General features: G+C 44.6%; 1 long non-coding RNA gene across 2 annotated transcripts; it reads right to left on the minus strand.

The window, feature by feature from the left end:
• Positions 1-53: 53 nt before the first annotated feature.
• Positions 54-18,936, minus strand: LOC128852840 (uncharacterized). Of its 2 annotated transcripts, XR_008450910.1 has the most exons (4): positions 18,907-18,936; positions 11,626-11,691; positions 2,493-2,634; positions 54-216 (listed from the first exon to the last, which is right to left on the minus strand). It is a non-coding gene; the product is annotated as an uncharacterized LOC128852840 (long non-coding RNA). The 2 variants fall into 2 exon arrangements; XR_008450909.1 differs by lacking the exons at positions 11,626-11,691; positions 18,907-18,936 and adding an exon at positions 9,687-9,773.
• Positions 18,937-19,537: the final 601 nt, after the last annotated feature.

Here is a 19,537-nt window from a genome sequence, read left to right on the forward strand (position 1 = left end):
ATTAAAGAGATACTCTTCTGAATTTTTGCTTAATCTCTTGCCTGTGAACTGGAGGATTGAGGCCAATAGCGATTCGATATCGGTGCACTTTTAGAAACACTGAGCACTCTGTCCTGGGGTCGCTGTGTCCTCAGAACGCCTCACAGATAGACCTCCACCAGGTTCTGTCCCTGCAGGAAATGTCAAGCACGTTCTCATTTGACCTTCTCATGTAAACTAAAAGGGAGACAAAAAAAATGGAAAAAACCATTCTGATTAAAAGGGAACTGTGCATCGTCTCTTGCTTTCTGTGAACCGTTGATGTGGAGGGAACACAACCAATCAAAGAACCACCCAAAGTTCTGCTCCATTCCTTGCTGGAAGAATGGCCGTGTGTTTAAGCGGAAGGAGGGCAACTGGCACCACAGGTTTTTTTGCAATAGCTGTGGTAGACAATAAGCGTTCGTCCAGATGTCGTGCGCAGAAAGCAGCACACATCCATCTCCTGTATTTGTCTCTGGGACAGGTGGCAATAAATTCCTACTTCTCTGCTTTTATTTTGATGGTCGACAGGCAGACAGGCATTTATTTCACAGTGCATTCCTTTTTGTCGGCACCTCGGAATATTAGCTCTTCCAGAGTCTTCCTCGAACTGAGTCTTAGCTCGCATTTCGTGAACACCCGCAGCTGGTGCACATCAAGGACAGTCTCCTCCGTCTCACCACACGCCCTTACACTGGTTCCCGTTAGGCCATACAGAGTGGAGCTGAGCTTCCTTCTGCTTCACCTCAAAATCTTTTCTATGTTTTATAGTGGGAAAATGGAACAAATCCGAGCTGATTAGTTTGTGAAACCATGTTAAGGTAAGCTATGTGGAAAATTGGACTGAAGCTGTGTTTACAGCTAAAATCCACGAAAGTACAAGAAAATCAATAACATTCCAACTAGACGCGCACTCCTACTACTGATGATGAACCAGGGTGAGGGATTTCAGTTAGGAATCACCTCACCGTGGCTCTTCGCAAGTCCCAGGCTCTCCCTGCATTAATGCTGATTCAACAGTCAGAATAACATAACACCTTTCGTGTTTAAAAGGGTTAACGTTCACGGAGAAAAGTTACATGAAGGCACAATGAAAGTTGCTTTTCCAGTATTCAATACTGGGCTCCGGTACTGCTAATGTCACCAAAAGTGTCATTTTTAAACCACCTGAGGAAGCCTTTCCAACCAGTCTCAATACATTCAGGATGTGCTTACAGGTCTAACCAGGAGCCAGGCACAACTTTTATTAACAGAGATGTTGTCCGAGTGCTTAAAGCTCAGCTGCGCTGAAGCCAACGTGAAGGATCCAACTCTGTAACGGGGAGTTAGTTAACTTGCACCACATTATATCACAATCTCCCCCGTAGATATCTCTGATGTGTTAATTACCAGAGCAGCAGCCAACGTAATCACTCATCGCTGGTGGCCCAGTGCCAAAACCTTCCGCTATGGCTTTTGAATTTCTGCTCACTAAGTCGCCGAGGAGAATCCTTGCTACGACCTCTCTGTGCACAGGGAAAACTTTCTCTCAGGAAAAAACGTGTCTCCTATAAAACTTCAGGACACAGCTGGGTGCTGAGGGAACACTGAAAGGGACTTGTTAGAAGAAACCAAAAACATAATCAACAACAATAAAAAGGGTCACAAAAATGCAGGTGGATGCTTTAACGGAAAGAAGGAGAGGAAACATAAAGTAACACGAGGAAGCGCGTGCAGAAAAGAACGTGATGCCAGCAGAAGAGCATAAAATGGGCACGGAGATAGGTTGGTGAAAACCAACTGGGTTTTGGGCTGCACTCCCCGCCTGCATGCAGTGTCACAGCAACGTGGAACTTCAGTCTGTTGTCTCCCAGCTTTAATGAATGGGTGACATTTATTGGTTAAAACTGAACCTAAAAGCAATCTCTTTCCAAACTAAAAAGCCTGATTCTCATTCAATGCAGCGCATTAGCAATCGTTAAAAAGTATAGACTTAAAGCGGCATTACTATCAAATATAGTATAATGCATTAGAAATAAATTCCGTATTAAAACAGGGACTTTTACTACAGAATCATACTTTTAACTTTTTTCCCCCCAAATAAATTACCAAAACTTTTGCACTATGAAAGCTCTCAGGCAAAATTAATGGTTTTGTTTTGCAAATTAATTTAGATATTAAAAAATTATATTTTCAACCAAGATCTCAGTTACTCAGATTAAATATTAACCAAAAGCTGTCTTCTGCTTAAATAGAATTTAGCCTTTGAAGTGTTTTTATTAATCTCTTCTGATGTAGGTGCTTGAAATTCTATGAAAGTGCTGCTGCGACCAGTTCTGTGCATCACTTACTGTAATTTATTTTCAGAACATAATTCTATTTATAAATGAAAATCCTATTAAAAGAAGACAAGAAAAATTAGTCCTAGACTTTGCATTGGTAGAGTAGAAACAAAATGAGCGGCCTAACCTGAAGTGACATTTACAAATTACCTGTTAATTTAAACCGGGTTGAAGGATGACAGAGTTGAGTCAGACTGACAGGAAGTACCGAAGGAATGACAGTTGGGTCTGCAGTGGCCATAAAGCTCCCACCGCACGCGTATTCATCTGCCTGCGCCACGGAAAGCTTCCCCTGCAGTAAATAATGTATTTGTAAAAATATTGACTTTGGAGCAGCCCAGCGAGCGAGCGTTTGACGGAGCTGAACACCCAGCCCCATGGCAACTTCCCTCAAATTCCTGTTTCTACCAGGGAGAAGAGCTGCTTGGAGATGGCACCTGCCTCCGGTCACCCGGGGGAGTCACCACCACCCCCTAAAGCCAAACCACATGATTTTCTTAATGGAAATAAGACAAGAAGTGACAAGGCTCGCATCCTTTACTTGCTGCAGGATAAGGTCCATGCCCTGAGACCAGGTCCTTTGTTCATCAGACATTCTTTGAGCGGACAGGACCGCATACCAAAGCCACGCAGTGCCAAATATTCATAAAGATAATAATAGCCGCTCGCACTCCACTTAAAAAATAGGAGTGAGAATGGTCAAAAGCGACTGCCAAGAGTCTTGTTATTTGTTCACCTTGGAATATCAAAATGGTTCTTGAAGGAGGAAGCTCAAGTGTCTTAAGCTTTAACATTAAACACCTTCCAAGTATGCAAACTTCTATACAATATTTGAGCTACCAAGTGAATCACTAAAATCATAATCACAGAATGGTTTGGGACGGAAGGGACCTCAAAGCCCATCCAGTTCCAACACCTCCCACTGCATCAGGTTTAAATACTCTGTTTTTCTCTCCCTTTGCATAGAATCATAGAATTGTCTGAGTCAGAAGGGACGTCAAAGCCCATCCAGTTCCACCCCTGCCATGGGCAGGGACACCTCCCACTGGCTCAGGGGCTCCAAGCCCCATCCAACCTGGCCTGGAACCCCTCCAGGGATGGGGCAGCCACTGCTGCTCTGGGCACCCTGGGCCAGGGGCTCCCCACCTGCAGAGCAAAACGTTTCGCAGCAAAATACTGAGTATTTGGGAGTCTGAAACTAATGGGATGACAATGATTATGGGGTCCCTCTTAGGACAGCCAGCAGAGGAGTGGATCTTTCTTGCAGGGGAGCCCCACAGGCTCCAGGGAGCTCACACAGCCCACACACAAGATGTCCTCATGCACGCTTAACAAAAACCACTGATATTTTGAAGCGGCAAGCTGTACGTTAGATACACATAGAAATTACTGAACATAAATGTAAGGTGTTCTCCCTCGGTTTAGAGATGCCACAAAGCACCAGCTCGTTTGCCTCCCCAGGCCCCCACTGCCCAGGTCTCCCTCTCATCCCACCCACACTGACTCCCAGGTGACGTTGCAACAAAGGCATTGGTACAAATCACGTGCATTCTGCTTGCTCTTGGGGTGCACAACCCCCGCTGATCTAACGCACCCGGGAATGATTATAAACGGATCTATTAACTCTCAAAAATAATGTTGTATCAGTTCCTCTGCCCCTGTGAGCACAAGTCTATTGCTAAATACAAACAAATGGCGCTTGGAGATGGTGCTTATGTTCCTGAACAAAGGGATGAGACCTCAACTGGAATACTGTGTCCAGTTCTGGAATCCTCAATGTAAGAAGGAGATGGAGCGGTTGGAACGGGTCCAGAGGAGGCTACAAAGATGATCCGAGGGCTGGAGCAGCTTCCATATGAGGACAGGCTGAGAGAGTTGGGGTGGTTCAGCCTGGAGAAGAGAAGGCTGCGAGGAGATCTTACAGCGACGTTCCAGTACCTGAAGGGACTCCAGGAAAGCTGGGGAGGGGCTGTTCATAAAGGCTTGTGGGGATAGGATGAGAGGCAATGGCTATAAACTGGAGAGGGGCAGACTTAGACCAGACAGTAGGAAGAATTTCTTCACGATGAGAGTGGTGAGACACTGGAAGGGGAGTTGTGGCTGCCCCATCCCTGGAGGTGTTCCAGGCCAGGTTGGATGGGCCTTGGGCAGCCTGATTCAGTGGTATGTCCCTGCCCATGGCAGGGGGTTGGAGCTAGATGATCTTTAAGGTCCCTTCCAACCGAAACTATTCCATGATTCTACGATTCTATGACTGCCCATAACCTGTTCCAACGTAACTCAGGAGTCCCCATTTCAAAGCCATTTCCAGAACTCTTGCTTTTGAGACTGGCATTCAAAACACACAAATGTCACCCCGCGCCAAGTCTGCGACACCAAACAGAGTCAGGGTTTCTGCAGTCTGGGCGGAAGGCTTGCCGGTGGGTACCATCGCTTTTCAGTAGACCTTTTGCATTTGAGTATTTTCTGATTTTTAATCTTAGCACAGGACCCTTGACTTTTTTCTTTTTTAAGTAATGGCTTGGCAGTGATGGAATTTTACACCTACTGTACAAAAGCTTTTCTTTATTTAATAGCACAGTATAAATTCTGGAAGCAGAAAAGAATCTTATTATCTCGGAAGAATAGTAAAATAAAATCTGCAATACCATTATTTTTGAAATTAGACATTGTACCTTAGTCAAAAGATCCAAATATAGAACATGCTCTGGTCTGTAGTGTGTCATTGATGAAAAATGGGCCTCGAGTTCAACTTAAAGAGTCCAAGAGGACACAATTAATATTTTGATTTCTCTCGGGGAAAAAAGAAGCTCCTGCAATAGATAAAAGTTCTGGGGCTCTGCTTACAGTGAAGGGGACTAACAGAAAAGAGTAGAAGAATAACAAGAAAACTGAGTTCTGAGAGCTACATGTCACCCACAGACCGAAACTGGTAAGGGCTCCCCCTCCTCACAGCAAGGAGAACTCCGTGGGAGTATGCAGCTGCTGAGCAAGAAGAGCTTTTCTTTGGAGATGTCCAGTACCAGGAGCAGGAACATAACCTGTCTCCAGCATGACTGTGATACAGAGAGCTTCCACACGTCTGTATACCCTCTGTATATCTTTGGGGAGATCACCTTCTATTTGGATTTGGAGACAGAACTCATATACAACATGTTATCAATTCCCTCCCACGCACCTCTGCGCAGAAATCCGTGGGTGCTTCTTTGCCTAAGCGCAGTTATTTATCCAAGCTGCTGAAGCGCTCCTGTACGGTAAGAGCGATCCCCTTGCCCTTATACGGTACGTCAAGGGCATATGATAATGATAACGATCAATGTGATTGTAACACTGCACAAAGGCCAAGATGTCAAGGCCATTTCTTCATTAGAAAAGAGCACTATTGATTATTAACTAGAGACTGGTTAGAAATGAAGAAATTAATAGGCAGATTACCCACCAACCAATTACCCGCAAAGACTTAGTCAGGTATTTGGGATGCAAATTAATTACCTGTGGTGCTGGAAGTGGACTTGGTATTCATTCAGCTCTATTATTTCAATGGGATGTATTACAGGAAAGGGAATTTTGGGCTGTACTTGCACCAAATCAAAAGAAAGAGATTATTTTTTAGTTTAGTAATGTCACATCCACCCAGGCAGACGTTCAAGCCATCACACGAGAAGTTCTGCAGTCTCTTTGAACTAATCTGCTGAACTGCAGCAAACTGAGCTAATATTCATTGTGCCTCGGGAGTCTCTATGTGTTAGCCCATGACTGAGAAGCATAAAACGCTCTGCTAGAAGGGTTTGGCTCTTCCAAGTACCAAAATGCTGCTCTGGCGCACCTGACGCTCCAAACACAGGGTTCACACCACAGGCATCTCACACCATCTCTGCCCAGAGAACCTCCTTCAGGTTTCTATAATCAAAAGCTCTAATTGCCTTCTACTCATTCAGAAAAGGTAAAATTCACTGCTACCTGTTGGGGTTTAGTCTCTCAGCTGCAGAAATTCATACCTTTCCCTTGGTTATTTTTGTTTCTTTTTCTTTTTTTTTTTTTTCATTACCTGCTTGTTATTGAATTTTAGAGGAGTTAATGCTGATGCTCAGGCAGAGAAAAACAAAATAGGAGCTCCAACACACTTTGCTGCTGCTTCGGGAGGTCATGTCACTAGATATGAAGTAATCTATGTAGGACTCAGCCTTCTGTATCCCCTGATTCCTGTTGCCCCAGGGAAAAGGGATGCCAGCAATGAGTCAGGGGCCTGAGCAATGGCACCAGACCTTCCTGTTCTGTTTGTTAAGTAGTCAATTCCCTTGGGAAAACACTCCCAGATGGTTTTTTATCCCACATCCTAAACACATCACGGCAAACCTAATGTAGGTAGTTGTATTTTCATTAAAATCTTATAGATGAACTGCACCAGGAATGCACAAAAGGGAAGGGCAAGATGTGCACAAGCAGGATATCAACAAGCATTTGTCCATCATTTGCCACCTTCTGTCTCCAGAGGCAGCCCTCAAAAAAGTGCAACAGACCAAAGAACGCACTTCTTGGACTGTGCGGTAGGTTCTTACCCTACTATTCGTACAAACTAAGGCTGTGACTGACAAAACGAAAATCTCTTTCTCTCAAAGATCCTTTCACAAGACAGTGTCCCCTCCATCCTGTGCCTGCAGGACTGTGACGATGGCCCCGGACAGGCAAGCAGCAAGAGGATTTTATTTTAACTCATGTACTTGGAGGAGGCTCAGACTGACGAGTTTCCTAATTTCCAGAGGAATCTTTGGGGTTCCGACCCAGATGCTTGCTGCTGCTGATAACACACGCCAGAACAACTCCAAACACTTTACTCCCCTGGAATATGTGAAACATTTGAGGAATGTTTCCCGCTTTGGCAACAGCTCCACGCTGAGATGGCACCAACCTCCATCAGCACGGCCAGTTCCATTTGGTTCTTTCCAGCCTGCAGGGTCAGGAAGGACAGGACAGGGGCCTGGAAGCAGCAGTGCCAAACAGAACCGGGGCTACATACGGGTAACCTCATCAGATCTTTCTTTCCAAACTGTGAGTCATTCACAGTCAGGCTCACGAAGCCCTTTACCCAAATCCATACACAGACGGCCGAGGCGAGGCCAAGGCATCCACGCCCAGGATCTTTGGAGCTTTCTTTTATAATAAAATTTATCTGTAACCCCATTGAGTTTAAATTCCACGATGCCCGAGTGACCCAGGTGGTCTGCGACAAGCAACTCCTTACTTGCCCACTGCTCTCCCTCTCCTCGTGCTCATTAATCACTTTTGGATGCTGCTGTAACAGAAAGCAGACAGGCTGCAAGCAGAGCGCAGCGCGAGGAGAAGGCCCCAGTCCCCTTTCCTACGGGAACGGGATAAAATAAACAGCTATTACTGATACTGTCTGTATTCTTTTTCTGACTAAAATTTAAGATGCAAATCCTGGCATCTCCTATGAATATTGGCAAGGCTAACCTGGGAGAATTGGTTAATGTAAGAGGGGCTTGGGTACTTATTAAAAACCCAAGGGCCCTCAGTGTACAGACTCGGGCCAAGATACGCAGTCTGAGGAGCTCTTCTGGCTTTGCTTTGATTAAGATAGTATCTAAGTCAATAAATACTCTCACCACCGGGGGCTTTAGGGGATGAATAACTGGTCTTACAGCCACAGTAAAGGCTCTCAGGACCGTGCACTGGCCAAACACCGTAATTACAGCCAGATTCGTGTCCCTTTCCAGGAGAGCCTGAAGGATTTCCAAGAGCTTGGGTCCAAATGCTGAGGAAGCAGCTGTTTGTGTTTTCTATAGGTTTTGAAAGACAGGCATAAAAGACTTTGATCTTTAAATGAAAATGGATAGTATCCCAAACTCGCCCAGGGACCACAGCGACAGAACCTCAGGAGGGTTTCTGCAAGAGTTAGACCCTCCTCAGCTCACGGCTTCTGCTCTCTGACTCAGTTAATCCGCTGACGGTGAACGCTGACTGGCACACAAGACACACTGGGTACACCAGATAGAAATAAATACATAAAATTTCAGCTCCCTTAATTTTACTAGACAGATTTAATAAATGCACATAACTAATGGGTATATAATGACTTCCCTAAACTCCTACTTGTAGATCATGCATTCTATTTCCCAGTACATCTTTTTCCCCATGAAAAATTAAATTGGAAAGTCAACAAGAGAGAAATCATACTGGGGACATTTTCAACCCATTCATTTACATTTTCACTCTGTGCAGAGCGTGGATGCTGTATTTTTATGGCATGTTTGGTTGCTATTCAAAATACTTTTTTTTTTTTTATTGAATAGCAAAATTATTAGATGAGTAGAGTCCTGTATGCATAATAAGAGCACAATTTAAAGCTGTCCCCAGGCTAATTTATGAAGCACTAAATCAATTGGAAAAGTTTTCCCTTGTACTTAAAGAGGCACCAGGTTGCTTTTTCAGCTGGTTTTGTCTGTTTTCCTGGTCTGCACATTGATCACAGCCCGGCACAGGCAGCCAAATGCATATAGGAAAAGAGATATGGGAGGGAGGGAACTCACAACATACAGAGTCTTTGTTGGTCTGTCTCCCTTCCTTTTCTAAAGGAATCCCCTGTTAACGAGTGCACAAGCCACTGCTGCACAAGGCCCGCAGGCACTGCCCACGAGAATACAATTACCTGTGGTGGTTTTGCAAGCACACAGCTGTGATTGCACCAAGACAAAGCTCGTAAGCCAACCCAGCAACACGTGATGTCAAACACCTTTCTTCTCATCCCAGCAGGCATGTGGATGCACTTTTAAGTTTCCAATAAAATATGGAAAAATGTGCGTTCCAGAGTAGGCATCGCTGCTTCTTAACATCAGCACGTGAAAATACTGATAGTTAGGGCCTACAGGCAGATCTCAAAGCAAGCAGGTGTCACTCCCATGGATATCGGTAGAGACTGGAGCCACACAGACCACTCAAAGTCCCTCCATCATCCAGCCAAAACCATCCGGCAACAAAAACCAAGCCCAAGGCTCTCGCCTAGATGGGCCCAGCTCAGGACTGCATTGCCAACTCTCATCTGGCATTCGTGATAAAACTTTAGCCTTGCGTTTCTAGTCTACTTCCAGAAACATGTTCTGAAGCGATACTTCATCCACAGACAATTGCTCCTGATGGCAGTTGCTGCACTTTCCCAGTCGGAAAGTTCTCTGAGGGGAAATGGTTTGCAGTTTATACACTGCCCTACAGACAGCCCTACAAAGGGATTTTTTTGTCCTCGTTTCACACATAATAAGTTATACAGAGAAATCCCTGTATTAGTGGGACCTTCCTGACAGCTTGGAAGTGACTAAGATGTACACTCACCTCTGACAAGGAAGACGCTCTCCTTGGGGAAGAAGCGCAAAAGACAGCAGAAAGTCCATCTCTCTGGGGGCTCTCCTGGCAGCCGAGGCACTGCCTGCCAAAGCAGGAGACATTTACGGCTATATTTCAGCTGTTCCCATGTCTGATTTAAAGTGTAATCTGGTGGTTTATCACGCAGTGTCATCCTGGCACTTCTAATGAGACACATTTGGGAAACTCAAAGTTTAACCACGTGCTCTGTTAAAGAGGGAACAGCTACATCCTGGACTGGTGGAACGGACCTCATTTTATCCAGCAGAATTGCACTACGGACTCATAGCTAGTCTCCAATTCTGTGGACAAGTTTAATGCCTCTTCTGAGCTGAAGACAACCTAAGGGTTTGCATATATGTATTTTTGACCTTCAGAAGGATAGATTATCTTCCCTGCTCATGTGAGTGGCGTGAGTGCTGCATCCCCCTACACGACCCAGTGTAAAGGGTATAATTAGCAAAGCACAGTCCTTACTTGTCTGCCACCATCTGAGACTGAGAGGAAGAATATTCTGTTCCTATATTAGTGTTGACAACAACCAGAATAGCTCGAACTTCCTCAGATGTCCTGTCCCAAGGAGCTGCCTTCCTCATACAGGATTTTCCACACTTTCTATCTATAGGGAAGAATGCAAAATGCATCTCAGAAACAGCACTTTTAACCCACTTCGCAGCATTTTAGGTCCATAAAACTGAGACAACCACACGATATTTCCACCTGGCATAGTTAACACTACTCCACTGTTATTTTCCATTTGACAGAAAGCTGTATTTATTTGGTTACTCAGCTCACTCTGACACTCTCCTCTCCACAATACCCTCCTCTTCACAGCTACACCATATCCACACCAAATGCCGCTAAACCAGATCTTTCAGACTCACTCAGAACAATGTTCCAATTGCTCTGAAAAACTTCTTCCAAAACGCCTTGCCCCCAACCCTCCGTAATCAGAACAAACATAGAGAACTATGACAGCAAAGTGCTTAGCAGTGCGCTATGCGCTCCAGCATCTCCGCACTGTGGATCTCGATGGCTACACTCGTGTTTTTTAAAGGAGGTATTGAAATCCCCGGTGTAGTTGGACTGGGTAAGCAGTGAGGGTCACTGCAAGACTCTACTGAAAACTTATGTCTGGTTTCATCACAGAAGAGAAATAAGACAGGTAGAACTTATCAAAGGATTTAATGCCTTCAGCGTGCCATTCAGGTGACACGAGGAGGCGTGACATCTCTTCCACAGGCTGGAGCTGCAATGGGCACGGAGAGAAAGGTTCCCTTAATTCAACAGACACAGAGTTTATTTTCCCAGCTGGCAATAGCCGGGCTCTGTGAAGGTACAAAAGGACCAACATACACGCAATACCCGAAGGCCTGCTAAACCCCTCTCTGAGGGCATCAGCGTTGCATCTAGGTGAACGATCTCCTCAGCTGGTTAAAGATGTCTCTGCTCCTGCAGGGGGGTTGGACTGGATGACCTGTGAAGGCCCCTTCCAACCCAAACCATTCTCTGATTCTATGACTGATTCTACACTCTGCCTCATGCTGGCCTCACCGTGTGGCTGAAGCTCACCCCAAACGCCCCACACGAAACACTGCAGGATTCGGTGCCTGCAAGAGTTAACAAAGGCCTGTGGTCTCGTACCTCTGACCTAGCGTGATGCTGTGCTGAAAGCGTTAGCAATGCCCTGAGGAATGCCTGTGACGAGGGCCACCACCAGAAAATACAAAGTGGACCTGGGCACGATGGGGTATTTCAGATTTAGACCTGCATTTGCCACATTTCAAAATGTACTTCACAGATATATTTTTAAAACACATATTTTTTAAAAAAAACAAGTCAATCCAATGCCTTATATTTTGAGTTTTAATTCCAATCAAGCTAATTTCTACTCATCACAAACACATACCTGCCAGTAATGAAGGCTGTTTAATTAGGTCCAGATAAAATAGCTCCAATTCTGTTTCTGATCCACCTGTCAAAGCAAATCAGTCTTTTGCGTGACTTTAAAAAAAACAAATTAGACTAGCTGATGATTTTGTGAATATTCAAGTAGACACACTGAAGATAAATCCAAACAGAACTTGCGACTGAACAAAGCCTGGAATGTGACCCCAAAGATGCAGAGATCTCGTTCTGCCAGAAGCAGATTTCCAAGCTTGGTATTTGAGGATTATGAAGTCAAGGACAGGGTGCTGAAAACTGGTGACTGGAAAGGATGGCAGTGTCTTCCACGGCTTAGGGCAAGGTAACATTTCAATGCTATGCAAAATTAAACACAAATAACAATGTTAAAGGTCCTACTTACAGCCCCAAAGCCAGGTGATTTCAGAACAGACATGTCCAGCTCGTGCCATTAGAGCTCTGTGGTAAAAAAACACCTGTCTGTGTTGCAGGAACAAAGAGAGAATCTAGAAGCATTTACTAGTTGCAGACAGCGACACAAATTAACCATCACAAATGGCATTCTTTGACAACTGAGATGTTAATTAAAACAACTCAGTACAGCTCTGAGAGAACACTAATAATTGTGTGATACTATAGGAGCTTGACCAACACCTTCCAAAGGGTAGGATGAGGCACTGGACTGCTAAACACTGGTTAGAAAGCCCCACTCAGCTACAAACCGTGAACAGCCAGAACACACAAAGCAAAACTCCAACTCTAAAATAGAAATTATCCACCAGGTTCTGCTAAGGAAATCAGCCCACATGTCCTTGCTGCTCCTGTGCTTCATGTGTGCACCATCCATTAACCAAAAACTCATCAAAACCACCAGGGTTTCACATCTTTTTGACATTACAGCCCACCACTTATCATGGAATGGTTTCATCTGGATTGGAATGGATCTCAAAGCCCATCCAGTCCCACCCCCTGCCATGGGCAGAGACACCTCCCACTGGATCAGGAACTCCAAGCCCCATCCAACCTCATCCCCAGGGACAGGGCAGCCACCACTGCTCTGGGCAGCCTGGGCCAGGGCCTCACTGCCCTCAGAGCTAAAAATTTCTTCTGAAGAGCTCATCTCAATTGCCCCTCTTTCAGCTGAAAACCATTCCCCCTCATCCTCTCCCTGCACTCCTTGATCCAGAGCCCCTCCCCAGCTTTCCTGGAGCCCCTTTCTGTACTGGAAGCTGCTCTAAGGTCTCCCTGGAGCCTTCTCCTCTCCAGGCTGCATAACCCCAACTCTCTCAGCCTGTCCTCATAACAGAGGGGCTCCAGTCCTCAGTTCATCTCCGTGGCCTCCTCTGGACTCGCTCCAACAGCTCCATGTCCTCCCTGTGCTGAGGATTCCAGAACTGGACACAGGACTGCTGGTACTCCCAGAAAGCCTGCCTGTGGCAGGTTGTTTGCATCAGCTGTTGGTGTTAGGATGATGCTTATCCCATCAGCACCAGCTTCTCCACCTCTTTGTGATGTTGTGTGCTCCAACCAATTACTACATGTCTCACCCAGCCTTGGGATTTCTGGCACAACACTTTGCCAATTATACAACCCCATCAGCGCAAATCTCACTCAGCTCAACAGTGCTCATCTGTGTTGTAAAAGGCAAGAAAACCTCAGGACTGTCTCACATCGCAGGCCTACCTCTCCAGCACGATTAAAACCATGCCCTCAAACCATGCTTTTATCGAGGCCATAAGCATTGTCCCGCTTCCCAAGCCCAGCGAGCAGGGAGGTGCGGCACCTCGCTGCATAAAATGGCACACACATTCTGTAGATCTCATGTTCTAATGCTATTAGCTCAAAAGATTGAATTAAATAGAGAAAGGTTAATGAAAGGTTTCAGTCACGATTGTAGTGGCCATGATGAAGCAAAGGGGCAAGAGAAATGGTAGCTTTAACAATTAAACTCCCTCAACACATTCCTTTAATACGGCTGCCATAACACAGGGAAATGCCACAGTTAATCAGATCACGCTTACTGCGAGCACTCGCTACCGAGAAGCTGTTGTGACTCCCCTGTTGGGATGTTCTACAAGATGATCATGTTCTTCATTAATGCTAAATAAAAGCAGGGTATTTTAGATGCCACACAAATTAGTATCCTTAATTGTTTACAAACATAGGAGTTATTTCTGCATTTTTTTCATTCTGATAGTCTAAAATGTCAGTATAAATACAGAAAGTACAATCAAACACCAGTTCTCCCACGCGATTGCAGGCTACCAGCACCTATGCTGCACTGCACGGCAGTTCCCAAGAGATGCTGAAGCGCTGTAGTTCCCTCACCTCACTAAAAGCCAGCGGTCAGCCTGGCACCACGGCAGAGTTAAGTCACACTTTCGTGCTTCAAGTATTTATTTCTCTGACTCTATTAAGCTGTAAGCAAACAGATGAGCAGTTGAACCTCCTGCAGGGTCTCATCACATTTTAGGATTTACCCTTTCTGCATATCAATAAAATTCAATTGCAAAATATTTATAGTGTTAGCACATGCCAGAGGAATAAATTATCCTCTGAAGAGCCCACTTTTTGCTGTCGTGTGCTCTGCTGTCCTTACTGAGGATAAAAGAGAACACAGCAGCCCAGGCCTGCAGAGGGAGAAAGACAACATGGGCAGCGGTAACAGCATCACATCGGGATGTTTCAGACTCTACTTCGAGTCCCCACTCTCTCTGTGCCTCAGGCAAAGGAGTGAGACTATACAACAGGCTTAAGAGCTCTTACAACTCCAGCTCCAGGGGATTTCAGGGTTAAACTATTCAAATATTCTGGCACATTTAGATATTTTACTAAAACAGACACCCCCGGAGCACACCGGAACTTCCCCACGTTAAACCGGAGCTAGAAAAAAAGACATGAAATAAAAATCATCTTCCGCAGTTTGATCCACCGCTCATCTCATATCAACATTCCAAAAACTCAGACAGAAGCACAGTGTGTCAGGGAGGAGAAAGCGTGCGCTCTCTCCGGAGCAGGCGGGCGAGGCACGGTTTGGGTGGGGAGCGGTGGACTCCAGTAAGGCTCCGGCAGATGTAGGCGCAAAGTTAAGATACTACTGCTGCCACTCATGCGAGGTTACCTTCTCACAGCAGAGACACGGTGCCACAAGAGGACTTGTAAGAAGCCCCTCTGCAGCTTTCCTGGAGCCCCTTTCAGTCCTGGAAGCTGCCCTAAGGTCTCCCCGGAGCCTTCTCTTCTCCAGGCTGAACAACCCCAACTGTCTCTGCCTGTCAGTAAACTCATTATTAATTGTTTAATATTTAAAACAAAGGCAACTGAAATCCACCAGAATACATTTATCAGAGCCCTACAAGAGTAGAAGTGGGAATAGGAATAGGATAAAAAGAACTAGGAATAACTTTTATCACTTCTAGGAATCACGCCTGATAGTTTTGCCAGTCTGTCCTTCGTATCATGGATTTTTTGTGGCTTTTACAGTTTTACAGATATTAACTTGAGGAAACAGATTACAGAAAGGCTAATGAAAGGTTTTAGTCATAATTGTGATAACCATGACCTGACAGAAGGCCAAGGAACCTTGTAATTAAAAAAGAATACCAAACTTTTATTTATCCATTGCCAGAGCACAAAGCAATGCCATCATTAATTACACACCACATTGATTACTACAAAAGTTGTCACTATCCCTTTGACAATGCAAGATGGTTGTTACGGCAATGAGATGTTACTAAAGATTCTTTGTAAGACTTAATAGACTTAATTAGGTCATCTCTTTCATCTCGCGGGGTTTGCTTTCCCCAGTCTTGTTTCTTTTCTTCCTGCGTCTCACCACTTGCTGCGCTCAGCTGTTTGCTTTCAAAAAGTTGAAACCACTTTTGTTTTGAAGCACTTGAGGACTTCCACTGTTTATGTAATGATAGAATCATGGAATCATTAAGGTTGGGAAAGACCTCTGAGGTCATCCAGTCCAACTAAAACTGCCATGCCTACTAAACCGTGTCCCAAAGCATCACACCTACATGGTTTTTGAACGCCTCCAGGGATGGAGACTCCACCACTTCCTCTGCTTTGGGTGTCAAATACAATAACTGCTTGAACAGCGCCAACCCGATCTCTCTACCACCTTCTGAGTGGTTTCTCTTCTATTGTGTGGTTCAACACACTGATTGGGTGCTGTGGGTAGGCTCGAAGCAGAACATTCCCACTGAAACCTGTGCTTTGGACTTTTCTTTCCCCAGAGCAGAATCCTCCTCTTTGTTTCTAACGTGCCCCTAGAAAACAGCGTATGCACTGGCTGCTGAATATTCTCTGCTATTCATGAAGTTAAAATTAACTTCTGGTTTTAATTGCTTATCAGTTCCATAAGCATAATTCCCATGATTTAACCTGCTTTCTTGGGGCTCTGCTACCTTTCCCTATAGAACTTCACATTTTTATGAATTTTTACTGTTTAAAATGTATATGTATGTAAATTATTATGCATCCAAGCCTTTCACATCAGAGATACAGTATAAATACTAAATCAATGTGGAAAACATCGTGTCTGCTTTAACTTGACTTGATTATACCTAAATATAAAAAAATAAATTAGCATTTTACTCTATTTTTAGTTGTCTTCATTGTATTATACCGTATATTTGTTTAAAGTGTGTGGATTAACACCCCTCCTCACTATTTCCTACAGTTTTATGCTAATAAAGTGAAACTCAAAACAGCTCGTAAGCGTAGGAGGAGAAAGTCAGATGTTGGCCTCAGACAGTCCTCAACCGAAGGACAAATACGCTGGAATACTGGGCTTTACCTCTTCGGAGCCCGGACCCACCCGCTGCGGTCAGTCCGCTCAGCACAACTTTTGCTAAAAAAGGCTAAGACGCTAAAAAGCTTTCGTTTAATTTAGACGATATTTTTGCCCATGTTTTCTGTAATTTATTATTGATTACTCCTAGATTTATTACCTATATTTTCACTAACAATTTAATATTCAAGAGAGTTTAAAACTAAAGCAGCTTCAAAATGCTGCAATTCAGCAGCAGTGCCAAAGACTGTTTTTCTTGTCCCTGGACGTGATTGACATAGGAATGGGACTGGGGAGAAAACGCTATTAACACGAAGGAAAGTTATGACTTTGGAATTCTGCTGGCTTGCCTGGTGAGCGATTCCCTGCGCTGCCTCCGCAAGTGCACGGACAGATTCTCTTTACACGTTTTAGCTTCTTTAATAATTTTGTTAAATGCAGAAGAGGGGAAAATAAAGACATATTATTAATAAACAAGCAATTAAACAGGTTAGGGCAACAATGCAATGCTGGTCATTCAGGAACCCTGTGCTAATTTTAATTAGCTGCTTTCCCTTGCTTTCAAATGTAATTAAAGCAGCTTAGTTGTGCTCAGTGATGCAAACCACCTTATTTAATCACTAACATTATTTCCCTGAACTATTAACGATTTTCAAAACGCTTGTTTATGCAGAATTAGAACAGTAATTATCTTACCAGTTAATTTTGTACCTTCACATTTCACACCTCGCTCAAACGTCATTCATTTACCGCAGCCTTTCTGTCAAAACAAAGAAATGCTTGTTCTAAATGTGCTGCTGACTGCCAAAGCGCGAGCCAAGTTCTGTACCACTAATAAAGTTGCTCCCAAGTGAAACAGGTGTAGTAATTTAGACCCTTCCTGTCTCGGGCTTGCACGTACACGCTATGTCTTTTCTTTATTAGCTTTAAAATGAGAGCTTGGTGTGCAAAATAAGCTATTTAATTCAGACTTGTGGAGCAGAATATAATCTTTAATTTAAACCAGAGCAGTAAAAAAAGGCCTTTAATTTTAACTGGCATGTGCGTGTGAATTTGAATTAATAATCCAGAAAATTGAAACTGTTTTGCTGCTGTTGCTGGATAGGGACTGTTCTTCACATGCCCTTAGTTTCGCTCACTCTGTTTCCCTCTCTCCCAAGCTTTCCCGGTGCCTGTTTCATGACGTCGTTGTCTTCCACAGAGGGAATTCTTCTGAAAAATTCTCAGTTGATTGGATTCGTGTAAAAATATACTGGGTTGAAATAAACTCTGATGTCTGCGCCAATTTAGTTCACAAAAAATGTATATAATTGGTGAATTCAGGAGATGTGCTTAAGGCAGAGTTAACGGCACTGTGCATTGGTACGACATGAATCATGGCGGTTTTTCCTGTCATTTCTTTCAGTGTAAGCTAAAACCTACTTGTGTACTTAGAGTCACCAAGTACAACAGCCGAACCGTTGGCAAACCCTTCCTTCTGTTGTAAGGACGGGAAGCCTTCCCTACTGCCAGGGAAACGAAGCAACTGCCCAATGTCCTACAAAAGAAAAGCTGTGGTGGAACTAGAAACCCAGCCAAGCAAGCTCCATCTTCCAGGCTCCTGCCCTCACCTGAGCTGTGCAGGAAGTGCTAGAGAGGAGAGCACGTGGCTTCTTTGGCAGGAGACACCGAGGACCTGGAGCGTGTCCAAAGAAGGGAACGGAGCCGGGGAAAGGGCTGGAGAACAGGGCTTCCGGGAGCAGCTTACGGACCTGGAGCTGTTTAGCCTGGAGAAGAGGGGGCTGAGGGGAGACATCGCTCTCTACAAAACACCTCACTTGTGGTGCCTCACAAGTGTCAGTCTCTTCCACCAAGGAACAAGGGAGGAAACGGCCTCAGGCTGCTCCAGGAGAAGTTTAGATTGGATATTAGGAAAAATGTCCTTCCTCAAAACAGCCCTGGCAGAAGCTGCCCAGGCAGCGGTGGTCTCCAACCCTGGGGGGCTTCAAAAAGCGTGTGGCCGTGGCACCTGTGGAGATGGTTTAGTGGGCATGGTGGGGTTGGGCTGAAGGTTGGACTGGATGAGCTGAGAGGCCTTGTCAACTTCTATGATTCTATGACTATAAGACGGCTTGTGAGCCAGCTGAGCAGCCTACCAGGAGTCCTTCGGACTCTTCTGGAAAAATTTCTTCACTGAAAGGGTTCTCAGGCCCTGGCAGAGGCTGCGCAGTACAGTGGGGGAGTCCCCATCCCCGGAGCGGGTTAAAAGATGGATGGATGAGGTGCTCAGGGATCTGCTTTAGTAGTGGAGAGGTATGGCTCGACTCGATGATTTCAAAGGTCTTTTCCAACGAGCAATTCTATGATTCTATGATTCCTTCCTCTCTAGGGCCACACATAAGACAAAAAACCCTCTCTATTTAATTCAGTTCAATTAGGTTCAACATTTCATCAACAAAATCAGAACACAGCCGAAAAATCCCCCTGTAAACCAGGCCCACCACTTACCCGGCGCATCCGTGGGTAGCGCTGATACACTCATCTGGCACAATTTCTCCTGAAAAAAGGGGACAAAAGAGACTGCTGTGATGCAATGCCTCAAAGACCGATATAATCTAACTTTTGGGTTTTGCAGGAAAGGTAATAGCAAAGAGTATCGGATCTCTACTTTTAAAGGCTCGTTAATGTGATTAAATTTAAACACAGGAGCAGTGCACTGACCTCTGCCAGACTGCGTTAAAGCACAAACTTGCCCGTGTGAGTACAGGGAGGGCAGGATGGACACCAGCGAGTGCAGCAACACTTGTGCGGGTGGAGGCACTGAATTACTGCACTCAGGATTTTAAATACTACATCCCATTTTACAAATATTCTCTCTAAATACATTATAAATCATGGAAAAGAAAGCAGATCAATGTGCCAAAGAAACCGTTTTAGTTAAAAAGCTATATTTTGTCTAAAAGCTCTCCATGCATTCTGACAAAGTAGCTGTATGTTAATAAATTTAAATGTACTAGATTTTTCCCACCGATTCTATAAATTTGAGACAGCTAAAATTATTCCAGTATTTCCAGGATGCCCAGGATCCATGGTCTCCTGGCAACTGGCAATCACATGGCAGTAGAGGTTTTGGCCTACT

This window comes from Cuculus canorus, chromosome 8 (genome assembly GCF_017976375.1).
Source record: "Cuculus canorus isolate bCucCan1 chromosome 8, bCucCan1.pri, whole genome shotgun sequence".
Lineage (NCBI taxonomy): Eukaryota > Metazoa > Chordata > Aves > Cuculiformes > Cuculidae > Cuculus > Cuculus canorus.